Genomic DNA, 16,055 nt, shown 5'->3' on the forward strand with positions numbered 1-16,055 from the left:
GAAACAAATGAATTACCTCATAGGTAGTTAGCAGCACATGAAAACATGACTCCTGCTTTAGGTCTTGCTGAAAATGGACTCTTTCCTCCTTGTCCCCTGTATATGTTACACAGGAAAGACCTGGAGCAAATCTAAATCCAAGAAAAGATGAAGATGAACCCAAATGGTAGCGTCATGAGATGGTGTGTGCATCTCATGAAAGGACTGCAAAAGGTAGACACCATTCATTAGGTGCTGATCCCAGAAAGAACACTGGGAGTCTGAATTGTTATCTAGAATAATGGTTAAACCTCAGGGGAAGGTCTGTGGTAAGCAGGGAGAAGGATCAGGTCTAAGAGGGTCTTGTGCTAACTGAAAATGCAATGATGTTTCTCATTTTACTTACTTCTTATGTTTCTATGTGAAGGATAGTTTCTCTCTCCTTTTGATAAGTGAAATTTATTTATGATACATAAAGATGCAATTTATATGACAACAAGAGCAGAAATTGAAGCAAAGCTTTGTATACTATTGAAATTGTTGGCATCAATCTGTACAAAATTATTTTAAGTGAAGATGTTTATTATAATCACTAGGGCAACCATTAAGAAAATATTTCAAAAATATATAAAAGAAAGGAAACAAAGACATCAATTGGTATGCTAAAGGATATCTGCTTATCTCAAAATCAGGCAGTAATGAATAAATACAGGAACAAAAACAAGTGAGTACTAGCCTAGAAATTGTAGAATGGTAACAGTAACACCCATTGGATCCTCCCTCATCAGATCCTGTGTCTTAACCTACACTGTTTCGGTTCAAGCTTTCTGGAATAAAATTGAATTGAATATGTCATTGAACATGACAAGATTTTGATTTATGATATTTTACACAGCATCTAGAAAAATATCAACATAAATAATACAATTCCAGCTACATCTACTCTGTACCTTTCCAGCTCTTCTTTCCAGTTGTTCAAAATAGACAGGGGACAGAGAATCAAAAAATGTCCTTCATCATTTAGCCTTTCTGCCAAGTAAATGATGACAGCAATCATCTGGAACAAAGCAAGAAGGCAGTTTTGATCACATTTTCCCATAAGAAACAACAAAGTAGGTTGCAACATCTGTAGGTTGCAAACACAAACTCTTACATATGACGTACTTCACAAAGAAATTAAGTACAATATTTCACACATTAGGACACTAATACATTCCTAGAGTGAAATCAGGTAAGTCTCAGTGAGCTTGCAGAGGGAACTGATGATGTTTGATTACTTCAAGAGTTAACAAGCAATAAGGTTCAATATTTATGTAATTGAAGCTCTAACACGAACAAAAAAAGTCAGGAAAAAACATAAATCAATGATACCAACCCAACTGATGGAAAAGAGCAGGCATACTTGAAAACTCAAGCCAGAAGTGCTAAGACCTGACTATAAACAGGACCCACACATTGTGGCCCCCACCGCTGGCCCAGCTGCCCTGATGAGAGTGCTTTCCTTCCTTCCCAACTGTCTCCCACCTTCTGTGTTTTCCTTCCTTCTGTATAAATTTATAGAGTGCCTTCTAGTGGCTCAAGGTCTATGTGAACAAAACAGATAAAAGTCCTTGGTCTTTTTCAGTTGGTGCATTATAATTATATGCCATATTTGTATATGCTCATATCTAGAGCTCACATTCAAATGGGGAAAATAGACAATAAATCATTCTCGTAAGAAGTATGGATATAAAATGAAACTTTGTAAAGCCAAATGGGCATACTTCAGGAGATTCCTGAAGGCATTTATGACTCTAAAATTGCTGTGATATACAAGGAAAAAGAATACTCTTGACAAACGAAAACATTTGAAGAGCTTGCATCCCCAAATACTGTGCTATTTCTGAGGAAAAAATATGCCATAAGGATCATATTCAAAATCCTGAGAAAACTATATGCTCAAAGATGCTCACATCAAAATTAACTTAAGTAACCCCAAAAAGGGGGAACTCATGATTCCTCATCAATCAAACATTTAAGTAAATTATAAATTCTCTTGATGGCATTTTATGCAGCCAGTTGAAAATGATTGTGAATATAATAAAATGCAACATTAGAGTGGCAGTGATACATTAACAAGTAGAAACCATATGAGCTATAATTTCATTGATATAAAGCATACCTTACTGCTTGCAGGTGATTAGATTGCTGTGATGATAGAGTGGCAGTTCACTTTTTTTTGACATGATCATATTAATTCCATAAAGGAAATGATTTTCTTATTTATCTATCCCAGCCCAAACCATGCCCAGAGCAACCCTCTAATAAGTGACTTAACTGGATTAAAATCATTCTGTTTAGCATTCCCTGAGGATACAATTTAGAAAAAAGTTTATCTTTTATTACCAAAAATCAGATGTGTCTACAAAATAAATTTGGAGTCATTAATGAATTCTATCAAACCTCTAAAAAAGAAACAATAACAATTCTACATAAACTCTTCCTGAAAATTGCAGAGGAACACTTTTCAACTTATTCTGTGAAGCCAGATTTACAAAAATACTAAAACCAGACAAAATTATTATAAGAAAGGAAAATTGCAAGCCAATATCCTTCATAATGTAGATGCAAAAATTCTAAACACAATTTTACCAAAACAAAATTGGGAGTTGGTATATATTTAAAGAATTTAAACTAAGAGCTGGAAAGGCAAAGGAAAAGGGGAATTTTCTGGCTCTCAATGAAGTCAGTAGGACAATTTCAATGACTGAGACAAAAGAGATTATAGGGAGGACTCCTCCAGGAATCTGAGTTTTATTCTACTTCCATAGTTCTCAGTGCAGGAATAAACCAGGAACATTTTGTTTGCCCAAGAAAGCTAAGAAGGATTAGTGATGAATTTCATGGGACCCTACTGAGAGGTCATATTCTGTTCTGAATAATGCCAAGATTGATGAGGTGCACCTGGCCTAAGTAAAGTAGTCTTCAACATATGGTCAGACTAGCCTACATGCAGCACTGCTCCAACTCAAATTTTATATATGTAAGGTGAGCATTGGAGGGGACGGTGAACTTCTAAAAAGATGATGAGACCCTTGCTCATTCTCACCAGTGACCACTGGTGAAACTTTCTTGGAATTAGGAAGTTTTTATCCTCCTAATTTCTGATCAAGCTGCCTGTGACATATATAATAATTACACCAGGATATCTTTGGAATCCTTCAGATAAGTCATCCTTGTGTGATTAACCCAAGGGGTGTCGTGACTGAACTTTCCATTAATCCAAACCCACATATGTCGACCCAGGGCAGTACTGCCAATTATCCTGACAAAAGCATCAATTTCAACACACCACCTACTGATCAATGCCCAAGGGGGCCACATCTGATCTTCCAGGTTTCTAGGCTCTACTTCACCCACAACCGTTTTTTAAAAAAATGTTTTTAGTTGTTAATGGATCTTTATTTTATTTATTTATATGTGGTGCTGAGAATTGAACAAGGTGCCTCACACATGCTAGGCAAGTGCTGTAACATTGAGCTAAAACCACAGACACATACCTCACCCCCTTTTAAGGCCATTAGATGGCTAAGTTGTATTTTGGAAAACAGTGTACTTATTCCTCTATCACAGTATAAAATGGGAAGCAGCCCCATCCCAAACCACCCCCACTGAGGAAGGGAGATTAAAATTAGAAGCAATACAGTTAACTCCATAAAGTGTTACTAAGGAGGTCAGAGTCAATTTGATCCTTGGGCAAGTATACATGCTTAACACAGAAAAAAAGTCCTAAGCCTGGGCCCATTAACTGCACTTCTAACTCAAGTAATTAACTCTTCTCATAGATAATGACAAAGCTCAGATAAAATAAGGGTAATGACATGATTCTTAACCACACCCACAACTAGAAAAATCAACTCCAAGGTTGTGATCTCTTAATAAAAGTGAGGCACTTCATGTCCTAGTATAAAAATAGATCTTGTAGTTAACAGCTAAGATGGTACTAAAATGTGAGGAGGCTCAGCCATGCATGAGAAGATGAAATTTCAGTGGATCTGGGTGAAACTCACCCATGTGCCTAAGGGTTGGATCAAAGCCAATACCAATGACGTTGACATGGATATGACTATGCCTTCTTGGAACTCAAAATGCCTCACAAGAGAAAGTTCATGAAGATTGCGGTGAGCCCTCCTGCTAAATAGCTACCTGGGGGCAGAATTTACTTCTCTGGCTATAACAATGATTGACCAGGCTTCTGTGTACCGCTTCTGTGATGTCAAAGATGAGACCTATGACCTGCTCTACCAGCAGTGTGATGCCCAGCCTGGGGCCAGTGGGTTAGGGGTCTATGTGAGGATGTGGAAGAGACAGCAGCAGAAGTGGGAGAGAAAAATTATTGGCATCTTTTCATGGTACCAGTGGGTGGACATGAATGGTTCTCCACAGGATTTCAATGTGGTTGTTAGAATCACCCCTCTCAAATATGCTCAAATTTGCTATTGGATTAAAGGAAACTACCTGGACTGTAGGGAAGGATGATACAGTGCTTCTTCTGGCAGCACACTTAATGGTCTTCATGTACTCATTGTAGGAGAGGCCAAATTTTATCATTGGCTCATGCACACACAAGCGTGTGTGTGCGTGTGTGTGTGTGTGTGTGTATGTGTGTGTGTGTGAGATGTGTCATGTAACATCCTTTACCTGATTTCTTAAAATTGTAGGATGACGGACTTTATTATTTGAAAACTTGTTTGTGTATCATATCATTTAAGCGGTTCAAAAGCGTACTTTTGCAAAGAAATAAAAACATACTGATGTTTGGGGCAATAGGAAAGAAATGTGAGGAGGTATTTCAGTGCAGGTGAACAGTGCTTGTTCCACACTAACATACCTGGCAGGTATTACCGAGGCCCATCTCATCTCCCAGGATGCAGCCATTCTGACAGTGGAAGTGTTGGGCCAGCCAGTTGACTCCCTCCAGTTGATAAGGGCATAGATGAATTCCTAAAAATAAAAAATACAACAAAATCAGAGAGTAGACATATATGTGGGCTAAGCTCTAAGACTTTGAATGAAGAATATCTTTTTACATTCCCTTAATGTGAAACTTTACTGCCCATATCTTTTACTGGGAAGTTCTATGTATAAAAACGTTAGCTGATTTCCAAATTACTTTATGTGCAGACTTGGGTCACAAATCAAAGCCCTAAAATAGCCTATCACTGTTATATAATCCACTTGATAGATGAGAAACTCAGCTTGGGATTTGTTCTCCAATACCCATCTCATGCCATTGTTCTTTCCTGGAAATGAAGTGCTCCTGGTAATGACACAACTTAACAAACAACAAATGGATTGTTCACATGCTTGCTTAATGGCACCCATCTGAATTTGCCATTTGTGCTGTGTTGTTACTAAAGAAAAGGGGAACAGTAAAACACCATGACCCTGAATTCTCCCTTTCTGTTCCCAGAAACCTACCAAAATTAAGGGAAAATGAGAGCAAGCCTGATCTTCAAAGTGCAGATAAATATTATCTTAAAGGACACTGGATTTCTCTCATGCACACTGGGAACTAGGGCAAGTTAGTTTTATGTGTAAAAAGCTACTTTCTTGCATGTAAACTGGGTCAGCTGCTCCTTGGAATGCTGGTCATTCAAGCAAACTAATGCTGATGTCACTGCTTCTTCAGTCTAACACATAAGCCCCACTGAATGGGGATGAGCAAAGAACTGAGGACATTGGGGAAAGAATGTCACTCAATTGGCCAGTGCCACTAGCCAAAACACCACGAGAAAGAGAGGTACTGCTTGGAGAAGCACCTTAAGAGACAAAGATGCTCTCGGTCAGTCTGTTGCCATGAAACTCTTCCTGGAGCTGCCACTGATCTGCTATAAGCTTTCCCCAATGAATCATGTCTCCCATGCTGTCTTCAAGCACCTTCTCTGGCCTTTTCACAACCTAGCACAACTGGGCTGTGGAGTGACACATGCTAAAGGACAAAATGAAAATAGGACTCTATGCTTCAACAGAGAAGCAGAGATAAGAATGGAAATGTATGAGCATCTATCTATCTATCTATCTATCTATATCTATAAATAGATAGAGTAGTAAAGAATGGCCTTCAAAGAGATCATGACCCCAAAATCAGTAAGTATGTTACTTTATTTGGCAAAAAAAGACTCCACAGACACAATTAGGGTTCACGGTCTTGGGATGGGAAGACTGTACTGAATTATCCTGGACTACCCAATCTAATCACATACATCTTTAGGAAAGGGGAACCTTTACCAGTTGTGATTAGAAGGAGGTGACTATAGTGAAGCAGACTAGGTACCCCCACCCAAAAGACCCTTGCAATAATTAAGCTTCTCCTCTTGTCAGATCAGCAGGATGTATTGGGGTTTGAAGCTTCCTCTTTCTTGTAAATGCCAGGTTTGCACACAAAAGGTGTGACAGAGTTAAGTCTGCAAACTTATTGTACAATAAGATATTATCTCTGTTTTCTTGATAAAAACTTATGAAACCTGGTCTAGGGGATGGATCAAAAAGCAATAGTCATGTAAAACCTCCAAGTTCCTCCTCTCACTGGATATAAAGTTCAAAAAATTTCCAAAATCTTTGTTCAGAGGAAGAATTCTTAACAAGAGCCATCCTGGACCCTGCAGTCAATGAACTTGCTTCCTGAAAACTCCTCAGGTGTCCAGCCTCTTCTGTCCTACATCAACAAAAAGATCCAATATATGTATGTTGCAGGATCTAACAAAGGAGGACAGAGGCCCAGGCATGTTTTTCATAATTAACTTTTTTGCTTAGTTTTTTGGAAGAGTGGCCACACCTGTTCTGTTGGATCTCCAGAGTTAGACCTCTGTCCTAGGACTCCAGTAACAGAAATGTTCTGGCTCTTGACTATATCAAGTAAATGTCTGGGCTATAATATTATAAATAGTTTTGCAAGATATTACCATTGGAGTAACTGAGTTTCTCATGAGGTTACATGAGATCTCTATTATGTTTTTAAAACAGAATGTGAATATGTAATTACTATAAAAGACATTTAATTAAAATGTGAAACTATATCCACAAAGATAACAGTATTTAATACTTGAGAAAACTACAAAAACAAAAAAAAATTATCCAAGAAAGTTAGGCAGAAAATAATTTAATATAGGTAATTAGGTCACCATAAAATTTTTGGAAGGGTTAGAAGAGTAACCTTCAGGTTTAGCTTCCTGGTACAAGTACTGAATAACTACCATAGAACTGGCTCATTAAGGTAGCATCAACCTCCATGACCAGGAATCCAGGAACCTGACAGCACCAAAACAACCAAAAGCATAGGCTATTTCCCCAAATGTTTTACAAAGAACATGAACTACTTCTGGAATTAGGAAAATAAAAAAATTTAACTCACAAAGAATAGTTTCCCAAAATATTAATATACTTTGGCAAATAAGAATTACAAATTACAATATTCAATACTTATGCCTTGGGCTACTTCTATTTTCTGTTTCTTTCCCTACGCTATCAGTTTATAAACACCAGTTGATAAATACCCCCACTAATTTTCCTATATACTTCTGCTTTTACTCATTCTATCTCATCCTCTCCAACGTCAAACCTCTTGTCTACTCATTTTTAATAACTCATATCCACATGTAGGTTTCTCTATAGCTGGATATCAATGTGCACACACTCTTGATAGGCAAGCACTTAGTCATTTACACTTTAGTCGAGGTACACTGAACACACAAAGGCCAGTCCAAAAACTCGTACTTAGGTTGGATAAACACTCTGCCAGACTCCTGCTCTTCAGACATGCACCCTCTCCATCCATTCGCATCTATAACTCTTCTAAACAAAACACAGAACTGCCCCTTTGGTTTCCTTTGAGGAACAACAAAACCTCACGCTGCCTTGGAATTTAGTGCATAAGTATGAGATGAATGAACACTTGCTTTCATACTTTGAAAAGCACTGGTTCACTAATCTAGAAACTCAGTGGACAGGGCCCATCTCGGCTTTGTTGTCTCCCACACCCAACACCCAATAGCATGCTCTCACTCGCATTTCAATAAAATGATGAGTAAATGGCTATATTATTATTGAGCATGATTCTGTCACTCCACTAAGGCACCACCACATTCCCGGTCTGATAAATAAGGACTAGGAGGTTCGGAGAGGCTGGATGAAGGGTGGGCACTGCGGCTTGCTCCCCGCACTCTCCAAGCTTAGAAGACTAAGAGGAGGGCAGGTGGACCTGAAATCGACAACACGTGTGGTAAGGAGCCTACAAACTTTTGCATTTGTCAAAATACAGCTTTGAGGGTGATTAACCAGTGTCAAATCATCAACTACGCCTGCACAGTCAACGGAGAAGAAATCAAAAGTGGGACATGCATTTTCAGAGTTTTACCCAAGCAACCGCTCAGGCCAGGCCTCCAAACCACCCGGAACCTGAAGAGCTATTGCACAGCCTGGGGCGCCAGGACACAGTCTCTGTTCTGAGACCTGCACTTCACGCGCACCTTTGCAAGTTTCCACTCCCACAGACCTGGCCACCCGGATAGGGCCCAGGCACAGCTCTGTCCCCCATTCACGCGGCTAGGGCTTGGCACCCTCCGCATCCACCCACCAGCAGACCGAAGGCCCTGGGGCCGGCGGGAAAGCAGCCTTCACGACCCGACCGCAAAAGGCCAGTGCCCAGGCGTTGGAGGGTCTGAGCGGTCGTTTGCCCGGAGCCCACTTACCCGTCAGGCCGCACTGGCGTAAGCCCTGCTACTCCATCCGCGTCTGCACCGCCTGGGGTCTGCCCTTCGTCTGTAGGGCTAGTAAGAAGCCGAGCACGTCGCCCTCCATCTGGCCGAGAGAAGCCCAGCCTGCGGGCCCTGCGTGCTTGGACTTTCTGGTGCTCCGGGGAGGACCCTGCGGGCGCCCGCAGCCGCCAGGGAGCGCACGCTGAGGATGTCTCAAGGTTAACCTCAAGGTTAGTCTGGGAATTCTTGGGTAGAGTTCTGGAATGGCTACAGGTTTCTCAGGAGCGTGCTCAATTCTGTTGACTCTAGTGATAAATTGGTTTAGACTCTGAAATCCCCTCACCTGTTCCCTGTTAGCTGTAGGTCAGGTGAAAGCCTATGAATGTAGTGAACTGAAATCACCAAAGATGTTATGCCGCCAAGGATGTTTCAAGGAAACATAATACAAATATTCTGATAATAACAAAATAGCTGCAATTATTTATGTAGTTCTAGGTGGTACCTTAAGGAGTTTTCACGTATTTTCACATTTAATACAACAATCTATAAATAGGTCCTATTTACTATGACTTTGAATGGTAATTGGCAAAACAAGGAAGAGAAACTATTATTTTCTAAGTAACGTCCTCAGAATATTATTTCCATGTAAGTTAATCCTGGTGCTTCCATTTTAGAAGTGCACCCCCCTTCAATAAATTTATTGTTACCTACAAAAGAGTTCAATTTAGGTGGTTTTTTCATAGAAACTCCAACAAAGTACAGTTTTATGAGGGTAATTTTGTGTCTTGAGTCTTCGTGAATACAGTATGAGCCACCTAATTTATGTGCCAAGCACTCCTTATGATACTAGAGATAAAGGCTGCTAACCTCATGGAGCTTATATTTGAAAAGGAAGACAGACAATAAATAAAAATCTGATAGTAATCAATGCTAAGATCAATGCTGAGACAGAAAAACAGTGTCACAGCATAGGGCCACGTTGATTTTGTGCAGCACCTTTCCTGTTACACAAGTCCTATGCTGAGGTCTAACTCTGGGGGTCCTAACAAATCTGAAATGCCCCAAAAACCAAATGGAAAAATAATGGGGAAAAGAAAGAAAGGAATTTTAATCAATGTAGCTGTATTGGAAAGAGAAGTGATATCAAGTGTCTCAGTCCTGTCTTTCAGGTTTGATGTGAGCTTTGGCTTAAATAGAGAAAGAACTGGGGCTGGAGACAAGAGGTATGTGTAATTAGCAGTCTTGGTCTAACTGTGGTGTGGTTTATCATTTTCTTGAGTTATGATCACACCAAGTCTTACTGGTGTTGAGGAAATTGCAGCAATTTCCCCAGGGGCAATTTCCTCTGGCTTCATAGATTATCTATTAGATCTATAATCCTGGAATGGGGGACAATTCGGTTTCCATGGGACTATACAGCTCCTGCTGAGGGAGGGCAATCTCTTCATGGTTGATCTGCCTGCAAGATTCACTGTGGAAAATTTAGGGTAATGACTGAAGACTTCTAGGCATTACTCCAGGGCCCTGGAACAGGACACAGCAGAAGCAGGCAGTTTGTGGAAAATACTTTAGTTTTTCTGACCTTGATGTCTTCGGCCTTGAAGGAAGCACATTATCAACTTTAGATGAATACTCCTTAAATGATTAATATGCTTATGCTTATATAAAGTAGTATAGCCTTTATGAAAATGCTATGGGGCTCCACAAAACAACAATAACTAGAAATAGAACTATCATATTATCCAGAGTTGAGCAGGAATCCGACCCAAAGTTTAACAAGGTAATAAAAGAAATACTAAAGGAAGTCAGAGATGTCAAACTTCATCCTACATTTAGTTACCCATTGGGTATCAGCAAGACCAAGAGAAGAGACAGGGGTTTTTAGCAAAGGCATCCTAAGTCCCTCTTTTACTCCCCTATTTGAGTATTTTCTCAAAACCTTATGATTTATATCCTTTGGTGGCTTCTCAGGAAGATCCTCTGTTCTATGGTAATGCTACTGAGTGTTTTTTGCATCCTGTTCTCTGTTTGACTTATTTCCTCCCATCCAGATTCTCATGCACTAAATTTATCTGCTAAAGTAATGATATCAACCAACTGCCACTTAAACAAAAGGATGCTGATTATTTTTAACTTTAACATTTCAGAGATGGAGTCCTAGATATAAGCTAAGTAGACCATTGATATGAGTCTGGCATTTAAAATATAGTTGAGAAAGGCTAGCTGAGAGACTGCAGGTGTTCAAAGCCACATAAAACATTTAGAAGTTTTACTCTGAATGCTGTATGAAATGAGCCTGTAGGGGAGAAGCAGAGACTTCAGGTTGGAGGCTATTGCAATAGTCTAGGCAAAAGATGATAATCTGGGGGCCAGCATGGTAATAGTGGTGTGGTGAGTAGATATATTGAACAGGTAATACCTAGAAGATTCACAAATTGAGAATTGGGGAGAAATATGAGAATAAAAGATGATTTCAAGGATTTGGCATTAGTATGTGGTAGGATGGAGTTGCCATATGGAAGGGGAAGACAGAATGAAGAGTTTGGGGAACATCAAGTGTTCATTTTTGTGATGGCAAGTATGCAGACATAGTAGAATTCTCATACATTGCTGGTGGGAATGTATATTAGTACAACCATTATGAAAAACACTATGGGGCTCTTCAAAACAAAACTAAAAATAGAGCTACCATATGATCCAGCAACTACATTACTGAGTGTATATCCAAAGGAAATGAAATCAGTATGTCAAAGAGATATCACTTTCATATTTATTACAGCACTATTCAGAATAGCCAAGATATGGAATCAACCTAGGTGCCCCTTTGTGGATGAATGAATAAAGAAAATGTGGCATATATATACAATGGAATATTTTTTAGACAAAAAATGATGAAATTCTATCATTTAGAGCAACATGGATGAAACTGTGGGATATTAAGTGAAATAAGTCATGGACAAAAAAACCCACATATTTTCACTTAAATGTGGAAGCTGAAAAACTTGATGTCATAGATGTGGAGAGTAGAATAATGATTACCAGAGTCTAGGAAGAGTGAGAAGAAGAGGGGAATGGAGAAAGGGTGGTTAATGGGCACAGAGGTGCAGCTGGATAGGAGGAATAACTTCTAATAACTTCTCTCTAGCACAATAGGGTTCTTATGGTTGATGATAAATAATTGAATAATTCAAAATAGTATAGAGGGGAGTGAATGTTTCTAACACAATGTAATGATAAATTTTCGAGGTGATTGATAAATAAGTTACCCTGATCTGATTATTTCACATTGTATATACATAATGAAATGTCAGTCTATCCCATAACTATGGACAATTATTATGTCCATTAAAATTTGAAAACTACATGTATTGAAAGCTTTTTTCAAAAGGAATTCATGTTGAGAAAAAAACAATTCAATTTTGGACAGAATATAATGAGACAGTAATACAGATCCAAGCACAGGTTATGAATAGTTAACTGGATAGACTATTCTAGAGTTCAAGGGAAAGGGTTAGAACTGAGCACAGATAAGGAAGTCATAATTTTAGGATGGAGCTTAAGTTCTAATATCCCCAAGACCATGACTGGAACTATAAAAAAGACGAATCCTTGGTCAACAAATATTTAGAAATTGAGAAGAGGAGGCAGCAGAAGAGTCTAAGATCAGCCAGTGAAATAGTATGAAGACTAAGAATATAGTATTCCTAAGACCAAATGAATAAGGGTTTCAAGAGTGATGGTCTGCATCAAGTGCAGTTAAGATGTGGAGTAAAGAAAGGATGGAAAATAAGCACTAAATTGAACAACATTATGATTTTCAATGGTCTTGGCAAGGAGTCCAGTGTATGGCTGGGGTGATTAAATAAAGAGAATGAGAGGCAAGAAAGTGGAGACAGACCATCTCACCCCTTTTGAAGAGTTTTGATGCAAAAGGAAGCAGAAAATTAGCAGCAGTAACTACCAGGTCAAGAGCAGTTTATTTTTAAGATGGTGATGTTAGAGCATATTGAATGCCAATGGAAATGATCCAGTGGAGATAAAATCTAATGATACCAGGGTAATGTTCTTGAGTAAGAGGAGGTGGTATCTAATGCACAAGTAGAGGGGTTGGCCTAGACAGTAGAAGGCACAGTATGAAAACAGATTTGGTGGTGACAGTGACTGATCTCTCCTGACTCTATTGTCTAAATGAAATAAGAAACAATGGCATCTGGTGAACTTATGTAGGAGGGGTGTTGGGGGTTTGAGGAAAGAAAGATGTGACATAGTTTTCTAGGGAAGTGGAGAGTGAAAGGATGAGAGGAATATGGTACCATTGCCAAGCAGCAGTGAGGGCCACTTGGAATTGATGGTCAGGAGACCAGGCAGCATGGTGTGTGTTGGCCGCAGGTGAGGAAGAGTTAGAGAATTGAGTTTTACCAGGGCTGTATATTTGCCAGATGAATACAATAGAGAGTGATAATAAAGTTGGTCATATCCCCAGTGTCTAGAATAGAGGTGAACATGATAGATAAGATCTCTGCACTTGTGGAGCTCAGGTACTAGTGATGAAGAAATATAAAAAGAAAAGAAAGTACAAATAAACTATCAGGTAGAATAGTGCTAAGAAGGTAATGATATTGAGAATAGAGCTGGGTAACAGCTGAGTAGAGTGGGTTGAATAGGATGTCACTAGAAAGATGACATTCAAATTAAGGTCTGAATGATGGGAAGCCAGCAATGTAAAATCAGAGGAAGAAAGTTTAGGCCAGAGGGATCACAAAGGCAAAGGCATTGAGACAAGATTTGTAAGGGATAATAAATATATTTAGAAATTGGTGACAGAGCTGGGTGCAATGGAGCACACCTGTAATCCCAGCTACTTGGGAGACTAGATAGGAGGATGGCAAGTTCAGGGTAACCCTGGGCAATTAGTGAGACTGTCTCAAAATAAAAATGACTGTAAAATGAAATAAAAGGTATATAAAATAAAAATCTATGTAGCTCAATGGTAGAACAATTACCTAGCATGTGTGGGGCCCTAGGTTCAATCTCTACCGCTGAAAGAAAAAAAAATTAGTGACAATGCACTTGAAGGGATTTGGTCAATGATAAGCACATGGTTGAAGGTGAGAGAAACAGATTCCAGGGGGACTCCCACAGTTGACTACCCTGGGTTATGGATGTTTGTGCCACCACTGAGGTATTATAAGAGATAAAGCTGGTTTGAGGGAGAGAAGATAATAATTTCACCTTTAGGATGTATTGTATTTGTACCTAGAACAGTGTCTAGCCTATAGGGAGGACTGAGAAAGTATTGTTAAATGCTTAAGTGATGGGCCTTTGGAGCAGTTCAAAAATATAGGACCTATGACTGTTATAATCTTGAGGAAAAAAGAGGCTATTTAACAAATGGGCAAACTAAGGCACAGAAATTTATGACACTTCTTCAATATTTTCTAGTGAGTCAGTATTAACTGCCAGAGTGATGTCTAGCTCAATTTCTTTTTCATTCATTGCTCAGGTTATATAGTCATAACGCTTGTATTAATTCTGTTTTATTACTCCACAAAAGGGAATGCCCTCTGATAACAGCAACCAAGTAACATTAACAGTAACCAAATCATGTCTTTGATAGATCTTAGCATCAACCCCAACCAAAAAAAGTGTGATTAAGGCACAGGTTAGTGAACAGGTTATATTTGCTGCCCACTATGTCCTTGGTCTACTGGGTTACAATAGGATACTAGTTGGCAGCATCTAGTGAGTCAGATATGGAGATTCAGTAAAAGATGTGACTATAGGGGAAAATGTTTCAGACCGTCTTGCATACATGAACTTGGACTTTTGGGCTAAGGTTAGGATTAGGTCAGTGCCTTACACTGAGTTGAAAGCAATTTGGGTTTTCTTTCTCCCAAGAAAGGAAAAACCACACTTGACCTTGATGTAATTATATATCTTAGGCATCATATTTACATAATAAATATAAAACCCAGAGAGCCCAAGAGCCTGAGAAGATATACCAATGAGGCTATGCATTTAAGTATAGCAGGAAGTGCTTTACAGAACTCTTGCCCAGTCACCTCTGAGAATTGTCACTCCCTTTCAATACCAAAGGTAAGGGCACACACTGAAAAAATATCAAAAAATCATTGAGGACAAAGTCAGAGATTGTAGATAACTTTGCATTGAAACTTGTCTTTTCTTTGACAGAGCAGTTCTTGTTTTCCCTTTTCATTTGTTTGAAGTACTGGAATTGAACTCAAAGTTTCATGTGTGTTAGGCAAGCACTCTCCTACTGAACTACATCCCCATTCCTTTTTATTTTATTTTATTTGGGGTGGGGGTAGTCTGGCTAAGTTGCCAAGGCTGGCCTCAAACAGTGATCTTCCTGCATTAGCCTCCTGAGTAACTATGTTGACAAGCATGTGCCGTTGTGCCCAGGTTTTTTAAATCTTTCTAATTGAATACTTTTTTCAAATTAGTTACAAGAAATTTCACTCTTTTTGATCCAGCAGGAAAACTTTTATGCAATCTACCTATCTAGTCTCTGAAGCCTTTGAGTGTACTACTTCTGGAGTTTAACTTTTCTGATAGATTTTCATGGAAAGAGCAGATTATCTCAGCAGTAAAATTGCATAAAGTCAAATGTTCCCTCCCGATTCAGCCCAAACTGAAATGTGAGAATACTCTGTGACCTTCCTCTTCCTCTAGGTTGGTAAGAACCCAAAGTCCATCTTAATCCTAACTTCACAAAGCCTGGGTCTTAGGTTTGAAAAATGAACATACCTGTTGCTCATGTATCTGTGTTCCTGAGGTACAGTTGTTACATTCAGCCAAGGAAGATTCCCATTTTGATATCCCAGAATGCTCAAAAATGGCATGTAAAATAATCTTCAATCTCAGAGGACTTAAATTATCTCAGAGTGCTTCTGAAAGGTCCATGATGACAGTAATTCATAGTTAGGATAATAGTAGTTCTCCTATAACACTGTTGAGAACACTGAATAGACCAATTTTTTTAAAAAATATTTTTTTAGATGTTGATAGACCTTCATTTTATTCATTTATTTATATGTGGTGCTGAAACATTAACCCAGTGCCTCACACGTGGTAGGCAAGTACTCTACCATGGATCCACAACCCCAGTCCCACCTTTTATTTTAAAATAAGAAACAAAACACAAATTTGAATTTCCAGGATATTGTAAAGGACCAAAATACTTTATCTGGAAATAAATCTGGAGATCACCGAACTCTCTGCATATCACCAGTAAATACTCAAGAGATTAGGAGTTATCCTTCATGGTTGAGGTTCCATGGTAATCTCATTAGCTTGTTAATTCCACAGGCATAGTGTTAT

General features: G+C 38.9%; 1 pseudogene; it reads right to left on the reverse strand.

Moving 5' to 3' along the window:
- Positions 1 to 8,817, reverse strand: part of LOC124975225 (chromodomain-helicase-DNA-binding protein 1-like) — a 105,980-nt pseudogene extending 97,163 nt beyond the window's left edge.
- Between the last annotated feature and the right edge of the window lie 7,238 nt (positions 8,818 to 16,055).

The sequence above is a fragment of the Sciurus carolinensis genome, unplaced genomic scaffold (assembly GCF_902686445.1).
Source record: "Sciurus carolinensis unplaced genomic scaffold, mSciCar1.2, whole genome shotgun sequence".
NCBI classification, from domain to species: domain Eukaryota; kingdom Metazoa; phylum Chordata; class Mammalia; order Rodentia; family Sciuridae; genus Sciurus; species Sciurus carolinensis.